Raw genomic sequence first — 11,063 nt, 5'->3', positions numbered from 1 at the left:
CAACTAGGCAGTGTAGTGAACCCCCATCATCCAACATCCCAGCGCAAAACCCGGAGCTCTGTTCCCCAGCAGCTCATAACACCTTGAGTTATAGCTGGAGGTGGCGGCGCACGCCTGTAATCCCAGCACTGGGAAGGCAGGGGTAGGAGGATCACCGTGAGTTCATGGCCAACCCTGAGACACTGCATTCCAGGTCAGCCTGGGCTACGGTGAGACTCTACCTCGGGGTGGGGGGCGGGAGTTATAACACGCACCTGCAACCCCCAGCACTTGGGAAGTAGAGGCAAGAGGATCCGAAATTGAAGGTAATCCATTCTGGATTTTTGGGCTAAGATCAAGTGTAGAAATCCAAAGGGATCCTCGACTACATAGGGAGTTTGAGGACAATATGGGCGGTATAAAACGCACAAACCAGGTGTGGTCCCAGCACTCACTCGGGAGGCAGAGGTAGGAGAATCTCTGAGATACAAGTAGCCTGGGACTCCAGAGTGCCAGGTCAGCACTTTTTTGAGGTAAGACACTGTCTCAAAAAAAAAAAGGCCTGGAGCAGTGATGCATACTTTTAATCCCAGCACTGGAGAGGCAAAGGTAGGGGGATCGGTGTGAGTTCAAAGCCACTACATACTGAATTCCAGGTCAGCCTGGGCTACAGCAAGACCCTACCTCAAAAAAAAAAAAAAAAAAAAAAAGTTGGGCGTGGTTGGGCACATGCCTATATAATCCCAACACTCAGGAGGCAGAGGTAGGAGGATCACTGAGAGTTCGAGGCCACCCTAAGACTACATAGTGAATTCCAGATCTGCCTAGAGCTAGAGTGAAACCCTAGCTCAAAAAACAATATTTTTTTCTCTTCCTCCCTTTCTCCCTCTCATAGATAAGTAATAAAAAATATTTTTAAAAATCAATGCAGAAGGGCGGGGTGTCATCACTGTCTTGCTGTGAGATGGCAGGTAAACTGGGAAGTAAGAGTCAGATGGAATCTGAGGGGAAAGTGTTTGGGGCTGAACACCCAGAGCCCAGACCTGAGTAAGGGGTGTTCCCAATGAGCTGGAACAGCGGCAAATGATAGAGTCAGAGACCACAGGGCTCAGATTGGTAGCTTTTATTTATTAAGACAAATTTATGCATGTGTGTAGTGTCTTTTGATGACACGTTTACCCCCTATCCCCTTCTCTTGTCCCCCTTATTCCTGAATTCCTTCCCAAGTCTACTTGGTTGTCTTTCTGTGTGTGACCCACCGAGTTTAGTGTGGGTTACTACATGAGCATGGCACCTTACAGGAACTACACCACTGAACATCTCCCCCTCCCCTGATAGACTTCTTATGTTTTTGGTTTTTTTGTTTTTGTTGTTGTTTTTTGTTCATTTTTTAATTTATTTATCTGAGAGTGACAGACACAGAGAGAAAGATAGGTAGAGGGGGAGAGAGAGAATGGGCGCGCCAGGGCTTCCAGCCTCTGCAAACGAATTCCAGACGCGTGCGCCCCCTTGTGCATCTGGCTAACGTGGGACCTGGGGAACCGAGCCTCGAACCGGGGTCCTTAGGCTTCACAGGCAAGCGCTTAACCGCTAAGCCATCTCTCCAGCCCTGTTTTTGGTTTTTTGAGGTGGTATCTCCCTCAAGCCCAGGCTGACCTGGAATTCACTATGTAGTCTCAGAGTGGCCTCGAACTCATGGTGATACTCCTACCTCTGCCTCCCAAGTGCTGGGACTAAAGGTGTGTGCCACCATGCCTGGCCTTATAATAAAAATTATTTGAAAAGAAAAAAGCCACTGAGCTGCAGCCAGGCACTGGGGTTCTGCGGCTACCCCCAACCTTGCTGGCAAATGAGAAAAGTTGTGTAGTAGAGAGGAGGGCGCATCTTCAAGGTCAAAGCTCCCTGGCTGCCAGGTCCTGAGGCTGTGTGGTGGGGGAACGGGGCTGGAGACGCAGCTCAGTCAGTAGAGTGCTTGCCTAGCATTCATGAAGCACGAAATTTGAACCCAGAACCATTTAAAACCAGATATGGTGGTGCACCTATAACCTTAGCATTTGGGAGGTGTAGACAGGAGGATCAGATGTTCAAGGTCGGCTGGGTGTGGTGGCGCATGCCTTTGATCCCAGCACTCTGGAGAGTCTGGAGGCAGAGGTAGGAAGATCACCATGAGTTCAAGGCCACCCTGAGACTACATAGTGAATTCCAGGTGAGCCTGGGCTAGAGTGAAACCCTACCTTGAAAAAAAAAAAAAGAAGAAGAAGAAGACGAAAAGAAAGAAAAAGGAAAATCAAGGCCATCCTCAGTGTAGTAAATTTGAGGCCAATCTCGGATACATGAGACTGTTTCCCGTAATGGCACACATGCACACACAAAGATAATTAGGGCTGGAAAGATGGCTTAGCTGTTAAGGCACTTGCCTGTAAAGCCTAAAGACCCAGTTTCCATTCCCCAGTACCCATGTTAAGGCCAAATGTGCAAAGTGGCACATCCATCTGGATTTCATATGCAGTGGCTTGAGGCTCTAATGTGCCCATTTTCTCCCTCTCCACTCTTCCTTGCAAATAAATAAAAATTTAAAACCAAAAAGACAATTAGAAGAGAAAAAAAGTACTGGAAAGATGGCTTAGCAGTTAAACGCTTGCCTGTGAAGCCTAAGGACCCCAGTTTGAGGCCCGATTCCCCAGGACCCACGTTAGCCAGATGCACAAGGGGGGGCGCACACATCTGGAGTTTGTCTGCAGTGGCATGCCCATTCTCTCTCTCTCTCTCTCTTTCTCTCTCTGTCTGTCACTCTCAAATAAATAAATAAAAATAATAAAAAATAAATAAAAATAAAAAATCAATGCCAGGTGTGGTGGCACATGCCTTTAATCCCAGCACTCTGGAGGCAGAAGTAGGAGGATCACAGTCAGTTCAAGGCCAATCTGAGACTACTTCATGAATTCCAGGTCAGCCTGGACTACAGTGAGACCCTACCTCGAAAAAAAAAAAAAATTCTTTTTAATGAAGAAAAAACTTTTTTTTTTTTTCGAGGTAGGGTTTTACTCTGGTCCAGGCTGACCTGGAATTAACTATGTAGTCTGAGGAGTGCTGGGATTAAAGGCCCAGCCCCCACTTTACTAAGGCAGGGTCTCTGATTTGAGCCCTGAGCTCACTGATTCTGCTAGTGTAGCCAGCCAGCTTGCCCAGTAATCTCATTTTTGCCTACCAGCACTAGGATTGTGGACCAGCACCACACCCACTAGCGTTTACATGGGTGCTAGGGATGCACACTTCAGTCTCCACGCTTGGCACAGCAAGCTCCTCATTGGCTCGACCACCTCACCCTCACCAGTCCCCTGCTGTAGATTTGACACTATAGACAGCACCCCTGAGGAGAGGATAGGGCTTTGTATTTTCTTGTTTCTAACCTGTTACTCTACATGTGTCCGAGGGACTGTTCTTCTTTTTCTTTTTATTTATTTATTTATTTATTTGAGAGCGACAGACACAGAGAGAAAGACAGATAGAGGAAGAGAGAGAGAATGGGCGCGCCAGGGCTTCCAGCCTCTGCAAATGAACTCCAGACGCATGCGCCCCCTTGTGCATCTGGCTAACGTGGGACCTGGGGAACCGAGCCTCGAACCGGGGTCCTTAGGCTTCACAGGCAAGCGCTTAACCACTAAGCTATCTCTCCAGCCCGGGACTGTTCTTCTTTCTCTTTCTCTTTTTTTAAAAAATATATTTTATGTATTTATTTGAGAGAGGGAGAGAATGGGCATGCCAGAGCCTCCAGCCACTGCAAACGAACTCCAGATGCATGCACCCCCTTGTGCATCTGGCTCACATGGGTCCTGGAGAGTCAAACCGGGATCCTTTGGCTTTGCAGGCAAATGCCTTAACTACTAAGCCACCTCTCAGCCCATTCTTCCTCTCCCCCCCCGCCCCCCAAGGTAGGGTCTGGCTATAGCCCAGGCTGACTGGAATTCACTATGTAGTCTCAAGGGGCTCTTGAATTCACAGCAATCCTTCTATCTCTGCCTCCTGAATGCTAGGATTAAAGGCATGTGCCACCACGCCCGGCTGTTCATCTCTTTTGATACACAGTGTATTAGGTTCCTATTACTACATAATAAATTTCCACAAAGTTAGTGGCTTAAAACTACAGTCAGGGCTGGAGAGATGGCTTAGTGGTTAAGGTGCTTGCCTGCAAAGCCTATGGACCCATGTCCAACCTCCCTCCAGATCCCACATAAGCCAGACACACAAAGGTGAGACAAGTACAAGGTTGCACATGCGTACTAGGTGGCACAAGCGTCTGGAGTTTGATTGCAGTGGCTGAGGCCCTGGCATGCCCATTCTCACTCTCTCTCTCGCTCAGTATCTCTTTAAAAAATAAATAAATAAACCTATAATGAAGAGGAAATTGGGGGGAGGGAAATATCAGTTTATTGTTTATAATTATGGAAGTTGTCAATAATAAAATGCTGGGTATGGTGGTGTACGCCTTTAGTCCCAGGACTTGGAAGGCAGAGGTAGGAGGATTGCCATGAGTTGGAGGCCACCCTGAGACTACACAGTGAATTCCAGGTCAGCCTGGGCCAGAAATGAGACCCTACTTCAAAAAACCAAAAAAATAAAAATAATAAGAAAAAAACAATAAAATGCCAGGCATGGTGGCACATGCCTTTAATCCCAGCGCTCGGGAGGCAGAGATAGGAGGATCACCAAGAGTACAAGGCCACCCTGAGACTACATGATGAATTGCAGGTCAGCCTGAGTTAGAGGGAGACCCTGCCTCAAAAACACACAAAAAAAAAATAATAATGAGAAAATGAATTAAAAAAAAACTACATTCATAGCTGGGCATGGTGACATATGCCTTTAGTCCCAGAACTCAGAAGGCAGAGGTAGGTAGACTGCTGTGAGTTCAAGGTCACCCTGAGACTACCTAGTGAATACAAGGTCAGCCTGGGATAGAGGGAGACCCTACCTGAACAACCAAAATAAGTAAATAAATAGTCTGTAATCCCAGCACTCAGGAGGCAGAGGTAGGAGGATCCCGTGAGTTGGAGGCCAACCTGAGACTACATAGTCAATTTCAGGTCAGCCTTGGCTAGAGCAATGCCCTACCTCAAAAATCCAAAAAAGCTAAATAAAATAAACAAAACAAAATAAAATAAATAGTCTATGAGGCAAACATGGCGGTGCATGCCTTTGATCCCAGCACTGGGAAGACGGGAGTAGGAGGATCGCTGTGAGCTTTTTTATTTTTATTTGTTTATTTATTTATTTATTAAAGACAGAGAGAGGGAGAAAGAGATAGTGAGAGTGAGGGCCTCTAGCCAGTGCAAATGCACTCCAGACACATGTACCACCATGTGCCTCTGGCTTATGTGGGACATGGAGAATCAAACCTGGGTCCTTAGGCTTTGCAGGCAAGCACCTTAACCTGCTAAGCCATCTCTCCAGCCCAATCACTGTGAGTTTGAGGCCAGTCTGGGACTACAGAAAGAGTTCCAGGTCAGCTTGTGCTAGAGTGAGACCTTACCTTGGAAAAATAAAAATAAATAGCCTACAGCCCTGTCACCATGAATGAACCCCATCAGGTCAAAAGACAAACAGGGGAGCTGGGCGTGGTGCTACGGGTCTTTAATCCCAGCACTCGGGAGGCAGCGGTAGGAGGATCACCATGAGTTCGAGGCCACCCTGAGAATAAAGAGTCAATTCCAGGTCAGCCTGGGTCAGAGTGAGACCCTTCCTCAGGGGAAAAACGAAAAAAAGAAAAGAAAAAAAAGGAGTGGACAAATGTGAGGGAGACAAGAGAGGTAACCAGTCGTGGGGGAATACAATCAAAATGCATCATATAGATGCATGAAATTATCAAAACCAAAAACAACATCCACACATCAATGAATACCATGTCTATGTAATAGTGGCACTTTGTTTACAGAAACAGACAGAGTCAGTTTCATATCATTTTCATGTGTCACCAAACATTCATTTGATTACTCACAGCACACTTCAGGTCAGAGACCTAGGCCCAGTGTAGCTAGACTGGACCCCCTGTTCATTCTTACTGGCTGAAGTCAGGGGCCATCCAATACTGCCCTCCCATCAGGGCTTGGCATCCTCCCACAGCCCGCTGGCTAAATTTAGGGCTGTAGGTTCCTACTGTCTCACTGCGCTTAGCTGTGGGGCTCAGTTCCCCTCTCACTTGTTTAGGGGCCTCTCTCGGCTCCTATTCTCTCTCATTTTTAACAAAATGCTTATTTTTATTTGAGAGAGAATGGGAAGGTTAAGGCTCCTTGCTACTGCAAATTAGCTCCAGACCCCCATGTCGCTTAGTACATCTGGCTTTATGTGGGGACTGGGGAATCAAACCTGGGCCGTCATACTTTGGAAGCAAGTGATTTAACAGCCGAGCCATCTATGTAGTCTCAGGGTGGCCTCAAACTCACGGAGATCCTCCTACCTCTGCCTTCCAAATGCTGGGATTAAAGGTGTGCCCCACCATGCCTGGCAATTAATTTCTTTTTTAAATTATTTATTTATTTATTTATTTATTTATTTATTTATTTATTTATTTATTTATTTATTTATTTATTTGAGAGAGGGAAAAAAAAATGGGCCCTGGAATGCTCCATGGTGAATCAGACCACAGAGCGACACCAGTTTGGGAGCTAGAATAGGACCCAAGGAAGGAAAACACCTATGCCTGGGAAAGGAGCGAGTGTTCCCAGGGAGACTGAATGAGAATCAAATGCCGTCGTTGGGATTCAGAGCAAAGCCATCGATATGCAGGAAGAGCTCTTGGCCTACAGGGCTTGGGATCCCCGACCACTAGAGGGCGCCCGGCGCACACACGGCTTGTGGACAAGCAGCACGGTGAACCCAGGGTGAAAACCAAGGCAGTGCCCAAGAGGAAGGGCTCAATGGTCTCTCCCCAAAGCCCTGGGGATGACGGTGGTGGTCTAGGGGTCCCAAAGTGCCTGACAGCTGAATGCCCACCCCCTTCACCTGGCTGCATCTGAATCACTTTGGGCATAAGCAAGCTCTTCAAAGTGGGTTACTGAACCTGGCTGGAGCCCATCTATGTCTTGGCCCCTGACCCTGCCGTTAACAAGGTGATTCCCTGTCCTGTTCTCTCTCCATCAGTACATCCTACCCCTCCTTCCTTTGAGCATCAAGCTACACTCAGCACCCTCCCCCAGGGACTTTTCCCTTTGAGAAGGTCCCTGTTTCTCAATCAGAAGAACCGAGGGCCTGGGCTTTTCACCTGGTGTGTGCCTTTATGAACACTCGTGTGAAAATTTCCTGATCAGAACGACATGGCTGTGTAGCTGCTTCAACTGATTCTCTGCAGGCAGGCGGAGCAGTTAGGAATTATAATAGTTCCTCCAGGGACTGAGGGGACAGCTCAGTGGCAAAGTGCTGCCAGGAAAGCATGAGTTAGTTCCTAAATCAGATCTCCAGACCCTACACATAAAGGCCAGACCAGAAGCTGTCCTCTGACTTCTGTGTACATGAACACACATTACATCATTCCACACACACCAAATAAATGAAACTAAAAAAGTATTTGGAGGCCAGGCATGGTGGCACACACCTTTAATCCCAGCACTTTGGAGGCAGATTGCTTTGAGTTCGAGGCCAGCCTGAGACCCTGAGACTACATAGTGAATTCCAGGTCAGCCTGGGCTAGAGTGAGACCCTACCTCAAAAAAAAAAAAAAAAAAAAAAAAGAAAAGAAAAGGAAAGAAAGAAAGTTGGTCAAGGGGCCAAGAGGGTGTATCAGGAGAAGGATAAGGGTCAGAGGTGGCCCTCAGGAAACCAGAAGATGACCTTTTGGGTTCTGGAGAAAGACAGGAAATAGAAAGATGAGGAAAAAGAAAAACTTGGGAGGCGCTGCTTCTAGGGTCCTCTAGGCAGAGTAGACAAAGGGGAGGGAGGGAGAGAGCAGAATGCCAAGTCCCTTGAAGACTTATTTTTCTCTGAGGATGGAACCCAGGGTCTGCTAGGCAAGCTTCTGAGCACCGCCTGTGGTCTGTCACAACGCCCTCCCTGCTCTTCCAATCTTTTTTTTTTTTTCTTTTTTTTTTTTTTTTTGGTTTTTTAAGGTAGGGTCTCACTGTAGCCAAGGCTGACCCGGAATTCACTATGTCACCTCAGGGTGGCCTCGAACTCATGGTGATCCTCCTCCTACCTCTGCCTCCCAAGTACTGGGATTACAGGCATGTGCCACCACACCCAGCTCAATACTTTCATTTATTTATTTGAGATCACAGAAAAAGAACAGGAGGACCAACGCCTCTTGCCACTACAAATGAACTCCAGAACGCCTGCGCCACTTTGTGCATCTGGCTTTATATGGATACTGGGGAATTGAACCCAGGCCACCAGTCTTTTGCAAATGAGCATCTTTACCTATTGAGCCAATCCTCAGCTCCACCTTTTTGTGATTACAAAAAAAAAAAAAAAAAAAAATGAGGGCTGGAAAGATGGCTTAGCAGTGAAGGCATTTGCCCGCAAAGTCAAAGACCCTCGGTTCGATTCCCCAGGACCCGTGGAAGCCAGATGCACAAGGTGGCACATGTGTCTGGAGTTTGTTTACAGTGGCTGGATGCCCTGGTGTGCCCGTTCTCTGTCTCCCTCTCCCTCTTTCTCTTTTTCACTCTCCCTCTGAAATAAATAAATAAAATAGTTTTTAAAAAGAAAGAAAATAGGGGAGGCTGAGGGTGTTTGGACCAGAGAAATGACAGGAGTTGGTACTGAGAGGAAACAGCTCTGGGTGAATTTCAAGGTAGAAAAGGAATCCAGAGACGCACCCCCTGGGGATGGGAGCCTCAGAGATGCAGCACTGGAGGACCCCTGTGTGCTGGTCACCAGTCTGGAGGCTTTGCTTGCTTGACTGGTCACTACACCCCAAGAGTCAGGCGACTTGCCATAGGATATCACAGCTTATCAATGCCAGAGTCCAGGTGCTATGGTCCTCTGTGATCTGCCTAGAGAATGGCTCCCACCCTGGCTTCTCAGAGTTCACTTGATGCTGGAGGCCCAGCGCTGGCCAGGGAAAGCCAGGAACCAGAGGACGAGAGACCCAGCTGAGTGCCTTGAAGGATAAAGCAGAGTCACACCCAAGTGTGAAACTGGAAACTCAAGTACAGCATATAGCCTATTCGGTGGTCCGAGCATCAGCACCCAGGGGATCTGGGCTTCAAGTTCAAGTTCTGGCCGATAGGGAAGGTGGCAAAATGAACAGTTGTAGTGGGTTGGGGGGTGGGGGGGCTAGTTTTAGGATGGTTTTGTCCTCTCTTCAGCCCTCCAGACTGTCAGCCTCTGGTGACAGGCTCCTGTGCAGAAACTGTCATGGGTAGCGCATGGTGGGGGAGGGGACTAACATCTGCCTGGTGCTTAGGCCCAGCAGCAGCAGCAGCGGCAGTAGTGGCCAGTGCTGCCAGTAACTCAGAAGCTGAAATGTGAGAAGCCAGGCGCCAGGGGCAGGGCTGGGAAAAGCTAAGAGAGCCAGCAGAGCTCCAAGAGAGAGGGTTTCCCTGGCAGGAGCCAGGGCAGGCTGCCGGGTCCTCCCTTGGCCAGGTCCCTACTGCACAGCTGCCCCTCCGGCCTCAGGCCAGGGGATGGGGCACCCGTTCAGAGTGGCTCCTGGTCATGGCCGTACCCAAGCCCTTTGGCCACCAGGCAGCAAGTCCTTGCTGCAGATCAGTGATGGAGGAAATGGGCTGTTTCCTGGAAGAGGATGGGGTCATCTCTTAGGGGTCCTTACCTCAGAGCTGTCCTTGAGGTCCCTTACATAATGCAGAACTGAGACATAGGAAGTTACCCAGGCAACCAAGAAAGCCTGGTGTGGTGACGCACACCTTTAATCCCAGAATCTGGGAGGCAGAGGTAGGATTGCTGTGAGTTCCAGGCCAGCCTGGGACTACAGACTGAGTTCCAGGTCAGCCTGGGCTGTAATAACACCCTACCTTGGGGAAAAAAAAGGGAGAGAAAAAAAAGCCTGGCGTGGTGGCGTACACCTTTAATGCCAGCACTAGGGAGGCAAAGGTAGGAGGATCTCTGTGAGTTCGAGGCAACCCTGAGACTACAGAGTGAATTCCAGGTCAATCTGGACTAGAGAGAGACCCTACTTTGAAAAAACAAAAAAAGAAAGAAAGAGAGAGAACCATAAAGCTCTCAGGACTAGGCACCAGCTGGCTTTTTACATAGAGGCCCTAGGCATGTAGTTAGGACCAGCTAAGGAATGAGATGCTAAGCACTAATCTCTACTTCCCAGCTAGTCCCCACAGCCATCCTGTGAGTAGGCTCTGTTATGATGACCTCCAGTCTACAGAGGGGAGACAGAAGCTCAGAGAGGTTCAGAAACGTACCCAAATGCCCTACAGCCAGACAATGGCAAAACTGGTTTGAACTTGGACTTGTTTAACCGGTAGACTCACAACCACCGCATCTCATGGGGAAAAGGGAAAAGTGAGAGAAGCAAAGCTTACTACCAGACGAACACAGGCCTGCCTGCCAAATTCAAGAAGGCAGGGAATCAGATACAGCCCTGAGATCCAAAAGAAGTGGTAACAAACTGAAGGGACCAAGCATTTGGGAACTACCATTCATTAAGGGTTAAGAAGAGCACTCAGACCCCCCCCCCAAAAAAAAAAAAGCCAGGCGTGGTGGTGCATGCCTTTAATCCCAGCACTCGGGAGGATCGCTATGAGTTCGAGGCCACCCTGAGACTCCATAGTGAATTCCAGGTCAGCCTGGGCTAGAGTGAGACTCTACCTCGAAAACCAAACAAAAAAAAAAAAAAAAGAAGAAGAAGAAGAAGAGCACTCAGAGAAAGCTGGGGAAAACTTAAGCCCTATGTGTGGGGAGATGATTCATTTTTTTAAAAATATATTTTTTTGCTGGGCATGTGGCACATGCCTTTAATCCCAGCACTCAGGAGGCAGAGGATTACCATGAGTTTGAGGCCACCTGAGACTACACAATGAATTCCAGACCAGCCTGAGCTACAGTAAGACCCTACCTCAAAAAACCCAAATCTAAAAATGAAAAAAAAATTTTTTATTTATTTGAGTAAGAGAGTGAGA

The sequence above is a fragment of the Jaculus jaculus genome, chromosome 11 (genome assembly GCF_020740685.1).
Source record: "Jaculus jaculus isolate mJacJac1 chromosome 11, mJacJac1.mat.Y.cur, whole genome shotgun sequence".
NCBI lineage: Eukaryota > Metazoa > Chordata > Mammalia > Rodentia > Dipodidae > Jaculus > Jaculus jaculus.
Note: the sequence above shows the minus strand (reverse complement) of the source record.